Source organism: Pyrus communis, chromosome 3, assembly GCF_041283825.1.
Source record: "Pyrus communis isolate YQ-2024b chromosome 3, ASM4128382v1, whole genome shotgun sequence".
Classification (NCBI taxonomy): domain Eukaryota; kingdom Viridiplantae; phylum Streptophyta; class Magnoliopsida; order Rosales; family Rosaceae; genus Pyrus; species Pyrus communis.
Window position 1 is genome coordinate 17,087,046 of NC_142567.1, and position 16,454 is coordinate 17,103,499.

Genomic DNA, 16,454 nt, shown 5'->3' on the forward strand with positions numbered 1-16,454 from the left:
GATGAATGATTAAACGATTGCTTCAAGTTTTGAGCTTGAAACGACGCATGGATAGTCTTCACCTCAGGTTTAGGGTTGCGGCAAAGGGAGTGTTGATGTAGAATTTCGTTGATTCGAGGGTCTTGGCGACTTGATCTTGAATCGAACGTCATTACAAGTTTTAAGCTTGCAACAAAGTCTTAAAGGAATCGGCACAAGTGCTTGTTGATTCCTCAAGGGAATGCTTTGGTTTTGATCAAAAGAAAGCTTCAGCTTTGGTTGTACGTTCTTTGAAAAGAGCTTTGGCAGCATATTACTCTTCAAAGATTTGTGCAGAGGTTCTTCTCAATGTGTAATTTTTCGACCCCTTTGTGTGTCTTGGATCCTTGTATTTATAGACTTCCAAAGCCATGCCTTTGGATGGATTTGGCCTCGATTTGTGTCTTGATTTGTCCATGGGAGAATTTAGGCATGTTTTGTGTTTTAATTTCAGCCATCTTCCTCATATTGGCCAAAATTTATAGGCCTTGTTGCCTATTTGTGAGCAATCTTCAATTCTTGCTTATTTTGTGAAGATGCTTTGGCTTTCTTTCCGGTTTTGAGAGATCTTGAGCCCCTTGTTGATTTTAAGGGGGATTTTCTCCATTTTGCCGAATTTTGGGAATGTTTTACACTTCCTTTGCTTGATTTGTGCCACATGTCATTGAACTTGTTCATTTGTGATGAGTCATATGCCATGTGGAGCTTTGTGATGCACCTTTTGTATGTAACAAAATTTACATGTCTACGAAAGCCCCACTTCAAGGCATGTTGTAGGCATGTGCTTGTCACATGTAGGAAACATGTTTTGAAGTCCTGCAATGTGAATGTTCTAACTCAAGGGTCGTTGAGAATTGATCTTGAATTAATTTGCTTCTTCAAGGGCTGTAAAGGCGTATTTTTTGAACGAAACATTTCTTCAATGGCCATTGAGGCGTATTTCTTGAATGGAAATGATGAATTTCGTCAAGGGCCATTAAGGCTTGATCTTGAATGAAATGAAAATTGTCTTCAAGGGTCGTAGAGGCTTAGTCTTGAAAGAAATGAAATTTTTCTTCAAGGGCCGTAGAGGCTTGGTCTTGAAAGAAATGAAATATTTTTTTCTTCAAGGACTGTAGAGGCTTGATCTTGAAAGAAATTAAATTTTTTTCTTCAAGGGCCATAGAGGCTTGATCTTGAAAGAAATTTTGGAAATGGATAAATCGGCATATACTTAATGTGCGTATTGATTTTTCCATAATTTTGACAAAATACATTTGTTGTATTTTGAATTTTTTCCTTGTGGTTGTACGAAAAAATGTTTTTCCTTAGGTAGGAACCTCCTTCAAATTTGGCAATGAGGGTGATTCCCTTCAAAGTTTTTAAAAGATTTAATGCTTGTCCTTGGGTAAGTAGGATGTGCATTTTTTTCCCTTTTTTTTTTTTTGTTTTTTTTTTTTGTCCTCTTCAGCCAAGGGGGTATTTTTCTCCTTGTTTTTGGGAAACTTGAAGACTTGTCCTTACCTTGGAGGGATTTCCTTTTGGATTTTGGCAAGGAGAGATACTTTCCTTTGTTGTTTTTGAAATTTTGAAGCCCTTTCCTTATTTTTTTTTTTTGTTTCCTTTTCTTTTCTTTTCTGATTTTTGTTGCAAAAAACAGCATGCTTTTTCCTTGGTTTGGGAAACACGTCATTTGACTTGCATGCCAAGTTTGAGTCGATTTCTCCTCTAGAAAATTCTGTAAAAATATGGAAAACATAGCTTTATCTTTTATCTTTTCAGGCATATATCACACACCACTAGGAAAAATGGGGAAAGCCTTCCACTCGTCATTTTCCCATCGTTGCGCAGTTCTGATAGGAAAACAACTTCTGCGGGATTATCTTTGAAACTGGAACGTTTGGCTCTAGGAAAAATTATGAAATTAGGACACAATGATCATTTTCCTTCTCCAATTGGCCTTGTATCAAAACTCCTTCGGAAAGTTGATTTATCACCAAAAATGTCTTGCTTGCACAGATTGGCTGAAACTTGTCATTTCTTACTTGGAGTTTGCTTCCTTCTTTTGGTTGGAATGTACTTCCTTCTTTTGATTTTTCTTTGCTATTTGGCATGTACTCTCCCTTATAGCATTAGGAAGCAATTAACCCCTATTTATAGTACAATTGGGTGTGTATTTTTGTTTTCACGATTCCTTGATGTGCATTGTCTTTGCTGCTGTGTTGTGTGTGCTGCTGCTGTTGCTGCCGTGGGTTGGTTGCTTAGAGCTTGTTGCAGTGCATCACTTTTTACTATGTGGTGCTATGCAAAAGACTATAGCGGGGTTGTAGCGCCCCGCCAATTTATTTCGGAATTTACATTTAGGGGTAGGCCAAAAATGTCATAGTTACCCTTTATGTTAATAACCATTCTAACTTTTCTTTTGTAACAATTTTCCACTAAAATTTAATCTCGTTTATTTCATGGATGCGTCTAACTTCTTGTTAGACTGTCTATGTACCCTTTGGAGGGATCAAGCCAATTGTAGTTCACTAACTGTAAGAGAAATTGAACAAACCCTACTTAGTCACACACTTACTTAATACTTAACAAAGAATTATGTATACATACCAGATTCCACCACTTTCTTATAATTCCACTGAAATTAGGAAAATCTGAGAGTTAATTTGTGCAGTTCACAATTAATTTAGGGCATTGTCATATATTGTTTATAGGAATAATAACTGGAAATCGATTTGTATGCATATGTGTCATGTGTGGAGAAGGACCCTCTAGCTAGCCTTTCACCCTTTAAATCACCCAACTTAGTACCCTTTAGTTTGTTTCTGCAAACTATTTAGTTTTAATTAAAATTTGTCAAAACAATCCCCATTTAGTATTATGAGTCTTTTTAGTTTAATTTTCGTCCAAACTTCTCTCTAGTTCATGTTTTGAGTCAATTTAACTTAGTTTTGTGTTATTTGAGTCAGTTTAGCTTGTCTCGAGTTGTTTGAGTCTAGTTTTCTGTTTTTGAGTTAAATTAATGTAGATTAGCATCCTTCCTAATCCCCGGCCTAGAACGATCCCTACTTTCACATGCTACAACTATAAAAAAAAAGGGGTTAATTTATGTGTTAGTTAATATCACATCATATCACCTAAAACAAAAGTCATTTCGTTAACATCTATACGTAGGTCAAACCTATGACCTTAAAATTTAATATAATACAAACCCATCATTTCAAACTAAATCCAATTCACTGCAACAAATTCAGTACTATCATCATATGTAGGGTGAAAAAAACTGAAGTAGAACCAACTAGCAAAGCCCTTTGCTTCTTAATTCTTAATGCACACCATAATTTAAATAATTGATTTATAATTAAGGCACTGAAAAATACATATAGAGAAGAGGCAACAACATAGTAAAGGTTAATTATTTCAGTTGAAAATAAAAAACAAATTGACCGAAAAATTCATAAACATCATAAAATTTGGACATCAACTAATTAGAATTTCACATCCCGCACAACAATCCCTAACAAACTAATTGGAATTTTAAAACAAAAAATTCTACGTGCGAATGCATATGACTGAAAACTGTTGTTGAGCATATTGAAAGCACCTGTGAATTTTCTTCCATCGTTGATGTTCCTAAAACAATCTATGAAGATAACACCATATATATTGACCAAATTAAGAAAGCATACATCAAAGGAGACAACACCAAACATATTTTGCCAAAATGCTTATTCTCACATCAACAGCAAGAGGATCAAAATATTGAAGTTAAGCAAATTCGTTCCTAGGACAACCTAGCCGACTCTTCAAAAAGTCACTCTCGAAGTCTACCTTCCAGAAGCTTGTTCAAGGATCAATATTCTTAAATTATTTGATTTGCAATGCTTGTAGTTTCCATTTGGAAGTTTGTCAACTTATGGGCTTATCTAGAAGTATATTCACTTGACCTTAATGTAATTTTTCTTCCTATAGGTTAGGAGTATTTTTTCTCACTTGGTTTTTGCTACCAGACTAAGTTTTACAAGGCACCTATTCTCAGCTGGTCATATCCTTGTGTGTTCAACTTATGTTTCGAAGATGTTTAATTTTGACTTGACGCAAGTTCTCACATTTCTTGTAAGATCCTCACCCTAATTCCAAGATAAGTGACCCACTGGGAAGTTCTCGTGTGAGTTCCCAGAAACAAAACCGTGATGACATGGTTAGGGCCCAAAACGGACAATATCGTGCTACGATGAAGTCGAGCCCTGAATGTGGTGGGGCCCTGGATTTCGGGGTGTTTCACTTCTTCGTGGTATTTCACATTTATCTGTGCCTTTTCTAAGTGTTGGACAGTTGGTGCAGGGATTCATAGGCGTCTTCGATATAGTTCTTTCTTCTTGGTGGTCTACTCAAATCACTTTCTGAATTCTTGGTGGTGTTCTCAAATCAACTCTCTGAATTATATTTTATGTGGCTTTGATCCATGCTTTGTTCTATGCTGTGGAGGAAAGCTCAAAACTTTGTGCAGTCCACATGTTTGACGAAATGCACAACTCAAGAATGTTTGTGAAAGTTATGTTTTCAGTTCTTTTTCTCTGAATTCTTGAACAATTAGAATGGATGTTTTCTTGGTTTCTCAAGTTTTTGGGTGTTGGTTAAGAATTATTGTCCTGCTACTCGGTTGTGGCTTTTGGAAGTATATTTGTTCAAGATTTGGGATTTTTTTTTTTTTTTTTTTTTTGTGTGTGTTTTTGTTGTGCTCCCAATTTTAAGAACACTGTTGAATTATGTAAAATGGCACTACCAGTTGGAGTTTTTTTTGGGTATTCAACAAGGTGAATTGTAGTGAACTGTGAATGAAAGGTGCGATCTTAAAGATGGGTTTTGATGGTTTTGAAAATGGATTTTGATTCTTGTCTCTCTGCTTCACTGAATTGCAGCACCATTTTCATTTATATTGGGCTTCTTGGCATCCATATTTGTCGTCATCCTTGCAATCAGGAAGTATATATGAATGTATGCAGCTCTTGGTATGGATCTCTTTGTGAAAGTACTAGGTGGTTTGGTGTTACAATATTCTTGTTGTGGTTCTGTGAAAGCATCAGGTGGTTTGGTGTTACATTCTTGGTGTGACTGCTGAGATAAATCCAATGAGATAAACTACTGTTTCATATAGTGATTTTGTTAGATTACAAGATTTCAAGAAAGTGTCATTGTTTCTTGATGGTTAAGAAAGTATCATTCTTTCTTTGATTCCATAGAATTTGTCAAGAGTGTCATTCTCTTGTTACCTTAGAATTTGTCAAGAGTGTCATTCTCTTGTTGCCTTAGAATTTGTGTCAAGAGTGTCATACTCTTAATGCCTAGAAGAATTCATCTGATTTGATTTCTGGATTGTACTTGTGGCTTTCATCATGGCTTCACCAACGACTAAAGTTGTAGTCTTGTGTGATGATAATGGAGTGAGCAAAGGTTTTTGGTTAGCAGTTACAAAGGTGTCAGTGGGTGCTTTCTTGTTTGCAACACGTTAATTCTTGAAGCATGGCAGACATCTTGCTCTCGCAGTTTCAGATCAGTCTCAAATACCTGGCTAGTTCAAACTTCACTTGGATACTCCAAGTTTAGTTTGAGGGGGGAGTAATAACTGATATAACAGAAATGCCACATGGCATTATTCTAGTGGTTGAGTTTGTTAATATAGTTAGAAGGGTATCATTGTAATTGGGATATATGGCTATATAAAGGATTGTATAGCTATCATTTTCTTTAAGTTCAGTTGTATACATTTTCTCTAATCAATTAATACAATCTCTTTTGTTTCTCTCTGCCAATTCTTTCTCTTCCTCTATACCAATTTCATCTTTTGTAATGTAGTTAAAATAAGAGGCCGAAATGTTGTTGATGGCTGATTTCCTTAAATTAGAAGCTTTTTATTCAGTTTTTGTTGATAATTTTTTTCATTTTTTTCACTTTTTCTTTTATTTTTTCTCTCTCTCTGTTAAGTGATTCAGTTGGACATAGGGACATCATGAAGGACAGAGCAGGACCTAAATGCATCTCTCCCTCTCTCTCTCTCTCTCTCATTTCCTCAAATTTTGTTTCATTTTTTACTTTAATTTTATTGTTTATTGTCCATATAGTTGCCAAGGAAGTTATGCAATTGTAAATTTAATGAACAATTTGAATATTTTATTAGTTATGTAAATTATTGTTTTCTTTTTGTTAATTTACTGAATAATTTGCTTAGGGAAATTTAGTTCCTGGTAGAATTGATTGAGGGCGTGTTTACCAAACTGGAATAAAAGTGTAGGAAACGGAATTGCACGAATTCCAAGTCATTCCAGTGTTTACCAAACTGTAGGGAATAAAAATTCAGGTGGGACCCACCCAAAATCCGGAATAGAATTCCTTAAATACCCGGAAATGGATTCTCGACTTAGGAGGTGGGAATTGAGTTCCTGGAAATAGATTCATCAGGGATCCAAGTTTTCTACCAATACTATCCTTATGCTTTTTTGGTAAAACCCAAATACCCCTCACAATTTCACCTCCCCAGTTCCATGACTAGTCTATAGACCCATCTCTCTTCTCCTCGATCCCACCATTTCCTAACGGAGGAGCTTCGACTCCAGTGAAATCCCGACCCCTTTCTCCTTGTCCCATTGCCACAGACTATCCAAAACCCATGCATGAACTCACAAAGAGATGGGGGAAATGTGTGGCGTGGCCGCATGGTCATCTAAGAATAGGTGGTGGGGAGGGTTGTGATAGGTGGCAAGGAGCTGGGTGGATGTAGGGGGAGAAGATGGCATGGCAGTTTTCTGTTTTTTTGGGTTTTTTTATGTTATTTTATATTTTTAATAAATTTGTTAATTATTTATTTAGCTAATTGGATTTTATGAGCATATGTGGTTATCAAAATTAACTATTAACTAGCATATAAAAATATTATTTATAACAAGGGCAGTTTAGTAATCAAATAGGTTTCAATTCCGATTCATGTGAGTGAGTAAACAACATTTATGTAATAAAAATCATTTTTATTCCGATTCCAGATAGTTTAGTAAACAGCTTCAACATGAATCCAATTCTGATTCAACCTCATTCCATCTCCTCCTCAATTCAATTCTTTATCAATTCAATTCCTCTTACTCTGATTACGGATTAGTAAACGGGACATAAATGAATTGATGGCCTATGAAAGAAATCACAATTTTTGCAAAATTAATTGCAGTCTAATTTATGTGAAAATAATAATTGTGGTTGTTAACTTAAGCAGCAGGGCTTGCTCAACTTATAATTGAGGGTCAGCAAGATGATGGGCGGAGCCCGCTAAGCAAAGCTCGGTGTTTGTGAATTTTGAACCAATAAGGGAAGAACAAGTGCAAAATGTTGTGAAACTCCTTTCGCACTGAAAGTTAGGGGCTCTCTCTTGTTGTTTACAGATGGTATTTTCTCGAGAAGAATGGTTTCACAAAAGAAGAGATTGACGAAGCGTTTCGGCATGTGCCTGTAAGTGAATTGATTATTGGTATTCAAGCTAGTTGTAAATTTAATTCTCAATGTTTTTCGTGTTTGACATTGTTTGTTTGCAAATTGCAGGACCCAACTGGTATTTTGGATTTGAACTGTAATTTTTTGTGCATCGTGTGAAGTTTCATGTTCAAGTGCACACTTGTGTATATCATTAAGCCATTTAGGCAATTCATTAGGTTTAAGAGAGAAATTGATCTCCTGGAGTCGAACTGTGGAAACCCATTTTATACATTTTTGTAGAACATGTTTTAGTTTGACCTTGATTCAGGTAGCAAGTTGACTGAAGAGTCATCAACCATTCATGTGGGTATGAAATTTTGATTAGGTTGAAGATTTTGTACACCGTCTTATATTAATAAGGAACAGAATATCGGTAGACATTGAAAGTTAATCAAAATTTTTTATTTATTTATTTATTTATTTATTTTATTTATTTTTTATGTCAAGTTCTTTGTCTTTGTTCATATTTCATCTTGAACATGCAGACTCTCTTATATCTTCCTTTTTCCTATTAGCATGTGTATTGATGCATTGATGAGCTTGTTCTTATATTGTCGAGTGTTTGAAAGGTTCACTAAACCATTTTGCATTCTACTTGAAAATTACGATGGCGTAAATTTATTATTGTTGGAAAATTTTGGAGGAATTTATGTCTAGTTCCTGAAGTTTTCTTGTAATTACAACAAATGATTTTTGAACCTGTGAGCGGCCCCTAGGTTTAGTTTTCAAAAGTGGATCAAGAAATACATAATGAATTCCCTTGTCTATTTTCTGATTCTAAACATGGGCACTAGTACAAACCCCCCATGTAGTAACCTACCAAAAAGTATCTTCTCTTCGTCCACATAAAATGAATATCAAAATTATTCTGATTCTTGAATTTCATGTGCTTGTGCATACATTTATGCACATAATGGATCTTTAATCTAATACACGAAATCATATCAGTCTAGGGGGCATTGGTATGAAAATTGAACCAAAATTGTGAAATTGAGCCAAAATAACCCACACTATTTTTGAAACTACGACAAAATTACACACTATTTGTAAAAACTGAACCAAAATAACTCACAATGTTTCTGGAAGGGAACTAAAAAACACTTTTTTTTCTGGAACTACAATAAATTTCCACACTATTTGTGAATCTGAACCAAAATAATCTACATTATTTCTAGAACTACTGTAAAATAACCACACTGTAAAATAGTAGCTTAGTTCTTTGGTCTACTTTCATAAATAGTGGACTAGTTCTTGGTCCACTTTAATAAATAATAGCCTAGTTCTTCATTCAGTTTTATAAATAGTGCCTAGTTCTTGGTCAAGTTTTATAAATAGTGTATAACAATTTGTACAGTTTCATAAATAATGTCTCTTTCGTGGTCTAATTTCACAAATAATTTTTTTTTTCTTGATCTAGTTTCATAAATAGTTTCCACTTACGGGTTTAGTTTTAGAAATAGTGTTTCATTCTCGATTTGGTTTCATAAATAGTTTTCACTTATTGGTCCAGTTTCATAAATATTGTGTCCTTATTGGTCCAGTTTCATAAATAGTGCCTAGTTTTTTGTCCACTTTCATTAACAGTGGCCTAGTTTTTGGTCTAGTTTCATAAATAGTGCATAGTTCTTGGTCCACTTTCATAAATAATGGCCTAGTTCTTCATCCAGTTTCATAAATAGTGTCTACTTCTTGGTTTAGTTTCATAAATAGTGTATAACAATTGGTATAGTTTCATAAATAATGTCTCTTTCTTGGTCTAGTTTCATAAATAGTGTTTCATTCTTTGTCTAGTTTCATAAATAGTTTCCACCTATTGGTTTAGTTTTAAAAATAGTGTCTCATTCTTGATTTGGTTTCATAAATAGTGTTTACTTAGTGAAGGAAAAATTTGTGAAAACAAGTTCATTTAAGCAACATCTATGCATGCAATTAACAATTAAAGGCGGAATCATGCTTGTATGCACTCAAAAACAAAACTTTACCCATGAAATTCAAGGCCTAGTAGTTGTGGTGAACCATGACTCAATTCAAATCTTAAAGAAAAGAGTTGAGAAACTTTTATACCTTTGAAACACCTTTTTGCTTAGCAAAGGATATTCACCCATGTGAGGGCCTTCTTTCCTTAGTCTCCTTGCTCCTTGGCTTTATGGATGTGAATGGAGGAACTTTGCTTCTTGGCTCCATGACTTCTTGGGATATGGATGAAGGAATAGATTCTCCAAGTTCCCAAGAAAGGGAACCTCTAAGTTTCCACACCAAAGATAACATTGAGGAAGAGATGAGTGACCTAGGAAAAAATGGATGCTAGTCCATTCTTCCTAGGGTGGCCAGCCTCCTAAGAGAAGAGAGAGCTTTTGTGTTTTTCTCTTTTCTCTCTAGAAAACCCCTATAAAGGAATGGGTTATAATTTCTTTTCTATAGCCACTTACATTGAGTGGCATAATTGAAATTAAAACCAATTATCCCTCACACTCTCTATGCCCGCCCGTGTGGGTTCATTGGGCTTTCATGCCCTTTGTGTTTTCAAGTTATCATACTGTTGGAAATGTGCCCTAAAATCAATCATATGATGATACTTTACGGACATTTCACAATGTTAAACTAATGTAGTTTAAATGTAAAGGGCAAAGATTATTGTTTGAGCCGTCTCATATAAATGCTATATGCTTAAACGATAAGTCCAAGGAATATGTGATTGGAAGAATGCGATCTAAAGAAGTTAGATTCATGAGACCATTCTTTCGTTGACACATCCTAAATGTTCCTGATCATAGGATTGTCAATTGGGCATTGACAGTCCGTTAAGATCAGTACGTGTTATGTCTTCTCTCAGGGAGAGTGACTAGTCTCGAGTCATTGGTGTGTGTGACATCAAGACAAGTACGTAGGTGCTCAATAGAGAATGAGTTCACTGAACACGATCAACGAAGAGTTCTCATATTCATGTCACATGAGAACTCATGGTTGGGATAATGCAAATTAGTCTTTTGACCTGAGGCATCACAGTTGTCTTGTGGTTAGGTCCTTAATCTTTGATTATGTCAAAGTCACTCCATCAGGAGGGTGTCCACGGCATCGTTGGGGTTAAGCCACTTAGCCATGGAGGCAAGTGAATGCGCAACAAGGGATCTCTAACCTTCAAACTGTTTGAGGGAGAATACTCTATGATATGATTAAGAATCTTTGGCCAAAGTATGAATGAGATTTAGGAATGTGTTCCAAATCACATTCAAGGTAATCATATAAGCACAAGACTCACATTGGATAGTAGACATGAATAAACTATCAAACCAAACAATGTGGTCAAGAGTATTGTATTAGAGAAAGACCGTATTGCATTTGTAATCCTAAAACTGAATAGGTTCTCCACCTCTTCTGATTAGCTTGGGTAACCATGACATGCTGCTAGGCGTCAACCTTGGTTTGTGGAAGCCCTAAAAGTGTATTATCACTAACGGGAGAATTGAAAGTAAGTTCCAATTCACAATCGATTTGAAAGAGTTTGAATCGCCCACTGCCTCGCTAAAAGGAACCTAATGGATCGTACACCGTGTAAGGTAGAGATTGAAGATTCAACGGAGATGAGTAAGAATAATTAAATGGTTTAATTATTTATGGCAAGGATTAATTAATATGATTATTAATCAAATGAATAAGTTCGTTAAAAGACCTCGGGATAGTTTTGGACCTTAAGGCCCAATGGGCTTCGAACGTCAAGTCCATTGACTTAAGTTGTGTGACAACTTAATGAATAATGATTCACAAAGGCCCAAATAGCCCAATAAATCCCATGTTAAAGAAGGAGTGGTTTTGGACTTATTTACAAGTTTGCCACTCAAATGAATTAAGGAATAAGTATGACTTAATAGCCAAAATTCATTTTAGGGTTATATTTGGGGAAATTGGAGAAATACAAACTCTCCTTTCTCTCTAGAAATGGCCGGCCACCCTTGAGGAAAACATCTAGCAATCTTACTTCCTCAAGGTCACTCATTTCTTCTACAATATGCCTTGGTGTGGAGACTTAGAGGTTTTCAATTTTGGGAACTTGGAGAAACCTTTTCATCCATCCAAATCCATGGATCTAAGATGCAAGGAATGAAGGCCCTCTCTTTGGGTGATTAGCCTTTGCTTATGCAAAGAGGAATCTACAAAGGTATTGATTTCTCAACTCACTTTGTTTTGAGTTGAGTCTTGGTTCACCTATCTACTAGGCTTTGAAGTTCATGGGTTAAGTTTTGTTTTTGAGTGCATATAAACATGATTCCGCCTTTTAATTGTTAATTGCATGTTGTTGATGTTGCTTAAATGAACTTGTTTTTCACAAATCTTCCTTCACATACAACTTGAGTTATTGGACTTGACATTTGAAGCCCATTGGGCCTTGAGACCCAAAACTAACCCGAGGTCTAAAACGAACTTATTCGTTTGATTAATTAACATAGTAATTAAGTGAAGTGTTATTAGCACTCCAAAAATCTCATTCTACACTCCTCACAATTGTATTTTTCTTTCCAAATATAGAAAGTTTTGAATGTAGAAAGAGATTTTTGGAGTGCTAATAACAATTCCCTTAATTAATCCTTGCCACAAATAATTAAACCATTTAATTATCCTTACTTATCTCTGTTGTTTCTTCAATCTCTACCTTAATCGGTGTATGATCCATTAGATTCCTTTTAGCGAGGCAGTGGACGATTAGAACTCTTCAAATCGATTGTGAATTGAAACTTACTTTTCAATTCTCCCTTTAGTGATTGTACACCTTGAGAGCTTCCACAAATCATGAGTGGCATCTAGCAGTATGTCATAGCTACCCAAGCTAATCAGAAGAGGTGGACAACCTATTTAGTTTGGGATTACAATGCAATACGGTCTTTCTCTAATACAATACTCTTGACCACATTGTTTGATTTGATAGTTTATTCATGTCTACTATCCAATGTGATTCTCTGACTTATATGATTACCTTGAATGTTATTTGGAACGACTTCCTAAATCTCATTCATGCTCTGGCCAGAGATTCTTAATCATATCATAGAGTATTCTCCCTCAAACGGTCTGAAGGTTAGAGATCCCTTGTTGTGCATTCACTTGCCTCCATGGCTAAATGGCTTAACCCCAACTATGCCATGGACACCCTTTGATGGAGTGAATATGAGAACTCCTTGTTGATTCGTTCAGTGGACTCATTCTCTATTAAGCACCTACATGCTTGTCTTGGTGTTAGTCACACCAATGACTCGAGACCAGCTACTCTCTCTAAGAGAAGACATAGCACGTACTGATCTTAACGAACTGTCAATGCCCAATTGGCAATCCTATGATCAGGAACGTTTAAGATATGTATACGAAAGAGAATGGTCTCATGAATCTAACTTTTTTAGATGACATTCTCCTAATTACATATTCCTTGAACTTATCGTTTAAGCATATAACATTTATATGAGATGGCTTTAAACAATAATCTTTGCCCTTTATATTAAACTAGGTTAGTTTAACATGTGAAATGTCCATAAAGTATCATCATATGATTGGCTTTGGGGCACATTTCCAACACTTAGCTGTAGTTTCATAGATGGTGTCTACTTATTGGTTCTGTTTCATAAATAATGCCTAGTTCTTGGTTCACTTGCATAAATAGTGGCCTAGTTCTTGGTCCACTTTAATAAATAGTGCCTAGTTCTTGGTCAAGTTTCATAAATAGTGTATAACAATTGGTACAGTTTCATAAATAATGTCTCTTTCTTGGTCTAGTTTCATAAATAGTATTTTTTTTTCTTGGTCTAGTTTCACAACTAGTTTTCACCTATTGGTTTAATTTTAGAAATAATGTCTCATTCTCGATTTGGTTTCATAAATAGTGTCTACTTATTGATCCAGTTTCATAAATAGTGTGTCCTTATTGGTCAAGTTTCATAAATAGTGCCTAGTTTTTGGTCCATTTTCATAAATAGTGGCCTAGTTCTTGGTCCAGTTTCAAAAATAATGCCTAGTTCTTGGTCCACCAATTTGATAAATAGTGCCTAGTTCTTGGACTTTCATAAATAATGGTCTAGTTCTTCATCCAGTTTCATAAAAAGTGTCTATTTCTTGGTATAGTTTCATCAATAGTGTCTAGTTCTTAGTCCACTTTCATAATAGTGGTATAGTTCTTAATCCAGTTTCATAATTAGTGCCTTGTTCTTGGTCCACTTTCATAAATAGTGGCCTAGTTCTTATTTTGGTTTCATAAATAGTTTAAAGCAATTGGTATAGTTTCATAAATAGTTTCTACTTATTGGCCTAGTTTCATAAATAGTTTCCACCTATTGGTTTAGTTTTAGAAATAGTGTCTCATTCTTGATTTGGTTTCATAAATAGTGTCTACTTATTGGTCCAGTTTCATAAATAAAGTCTTCTTATTTTAAGGAGGATTAGAATGACATACCATGATAAAATATATCTATATACATATATATACACACACACACACGATGAATAGTGGTACCATTTGACAATTTGACAGCATAAGTACATATCCCGAATTTTACTAAGTTCGTCCTTTTAAATATGGCTAAAATAACAAAGACTTGTAACTCAATTAGTTAAAAGCGAATACATTTACTCTCAGAATCCTGTGCTCGTCCCTCAATATCTATAGTAGAAGAAAGAAAAAAGGAAGTGGTGCATGGTCAAAGTTATAATTCATACATGATTGTTTACTATTTGTTATAATTATACAATATGTTTATGTCTTTATAATTGTAAGGGTGATTTTTGGTTAAAATACTCTTGGTTCAAGCCATTTTCATTAAAACTCTTCTTCCTACATCAATTCTCCTTCAAATAATTAAAAGAAAAATTAATATAAAATAATATTTCCTCTCTTCTTTTTGATGGACAAAAAACAAAAATAACATAATTTCTTTTTTATTTCTTTATGCAATTAATTTTCTTCAATTGGAAATCCCAAGTTATGTGAATTATAACAGAACATAACATGAGAGATATGTGTTTGTATTAATGTTGCTCATATAATTAATTTAGTGCGATAATACGTCAATTGATCTCAAGTGATTTAAAAAAAAACCTCTATAAAGAGTGTGCCCTTTACGTGAATATTTGGCAAGAAGAAACCTCTATAAAACAGATAATCCTGACACCTTTAGTTCTACATTTATAGTTATGGTAAAGGCTTAAGTAAAATTGGTCTCTTTCTTTTAAGCTACTAGTGGCCATTTTAACATTGACTTGGAAAATTTATTTTGGACAGGAGCGGTGTAGTGGTGATATACCATAAAGTGACAGTGGTTTAGGTGATGATGTTGATATAGTTGGTTTACAGATGGTGCTTAAGAGACTGTTTAGAGGGGCACTTCCTTCTCTCATATTAATTTTATCAATTTTGCATCTGATACAGGGGTTGACGAAGCAAAACATGAATTTTCTAAGAAAAATGAAAGCGATCTAACAAAACTATAGATTGAAACTTTAAGTTGAATATAATCAAAACCTGAACAAATTTCGAAATTCAACTCCAATTTCCTTGGCGTCATTGCTTTTTTCAGCAACAATCTTTGACATTCTAAACTACTAAAAACTAATGCAAATGTACCCAATCAGAATCCGAAGCAAACCGATTGAACAACGTAAATATTTGTGGACATGAAGTGATGGCTTATGTTGAGTTTTTGTGATTCCATTGTCAGTAGCACCTGATAAAAATCTAGACAGATGACAGACCAATGACCTTCAAATTTAAAATAATACAAACCCATCGCTTCCAACTAAATCAAATTCACTGCAGCAAATTCAGTACTATCGTTACATGTAGTGTAAAAAAACTGAAGTTGAACCAACTAGTGAAGCCCCTTTCCTTTCAATTCTTAATGCACACCATAATTTAGGGTTTTTTTTAAGGGGAAACTTGAAATAAGTCCAAATTTGTAAGCAATTACTAGATATAGTCCAATTTTATTTAATTATTGGTTTAAGTCCAGTGACTCATTGTCCACGTCATTTTATTATCATTTTTTGTCAAAATTACCCCTCTATTAACGTTATCTTTTAATTCTAGATTTACTTGTATTATAAAATTAATTATAATTGATTATTTATCATTAAAGTAATCCCATAATTGTAGAATTAGTTTGAAATAATATTATCTCTTCTTCCTCATAACTCCCCTACAAACAGTATTATTTTTTATGCGTGGTGATCTTCTTCCTCCTTGGAACCCATAACCATGTGTGTTCATGTTGGAACATTTATCCACAGGGCTAGGAAGAAAGCCTTCTAAACCGTAACCGTGGGTGTTGATGTGTATATATAATTGTAGGCTCTCGCTATTAATTTCTTTCTTAGTTTTTTTGTTTGTTTATATGAACTTTTCTTTTTATAAGTAAAAACGTTATAGCAAATGCACTTTATTTATTTTGTTTATATACCTAATACATAGGTAGACGTAGAAAATAATTTTGTCTTTATATAGAGTAAGTAGAATATATCTGCTTTATAGGTATAAAGTAGTATAATTGATTATTTATCTTTAAATAATCCCCCTACTTGTAGAATTAGTTTTAAAGTATATCTCTTCTTCCATAACTCCCGTATACAATTTGTGCTGTGTTCTCCGATCCCCTTCCTTCTTGTTCATTCTTCTTCTTTCAAGCTCTTATGATTTCTTCCTCCTTTTTGAAATACAAGGTAACAATTTCTAATTTTTTTCGGTGGTATAGAGCTTTGAAGTATGCGAATACACCAACAAAAGGTGGGTTGATGTACGTGGTTGGTTTTGGTTTTGGTTTTGTAGCATCAAATCTTGCATCTTCCTACTTTTCATCCCCATCAGGTCCTCCCACAATAGCACTAGTTAGGTCATTTTGATTGGGAACATTGCCATGAAAATGAGTTTCATGCGTGCACTATTAATTTCTTCCTAATTTTTAGTTTGAACT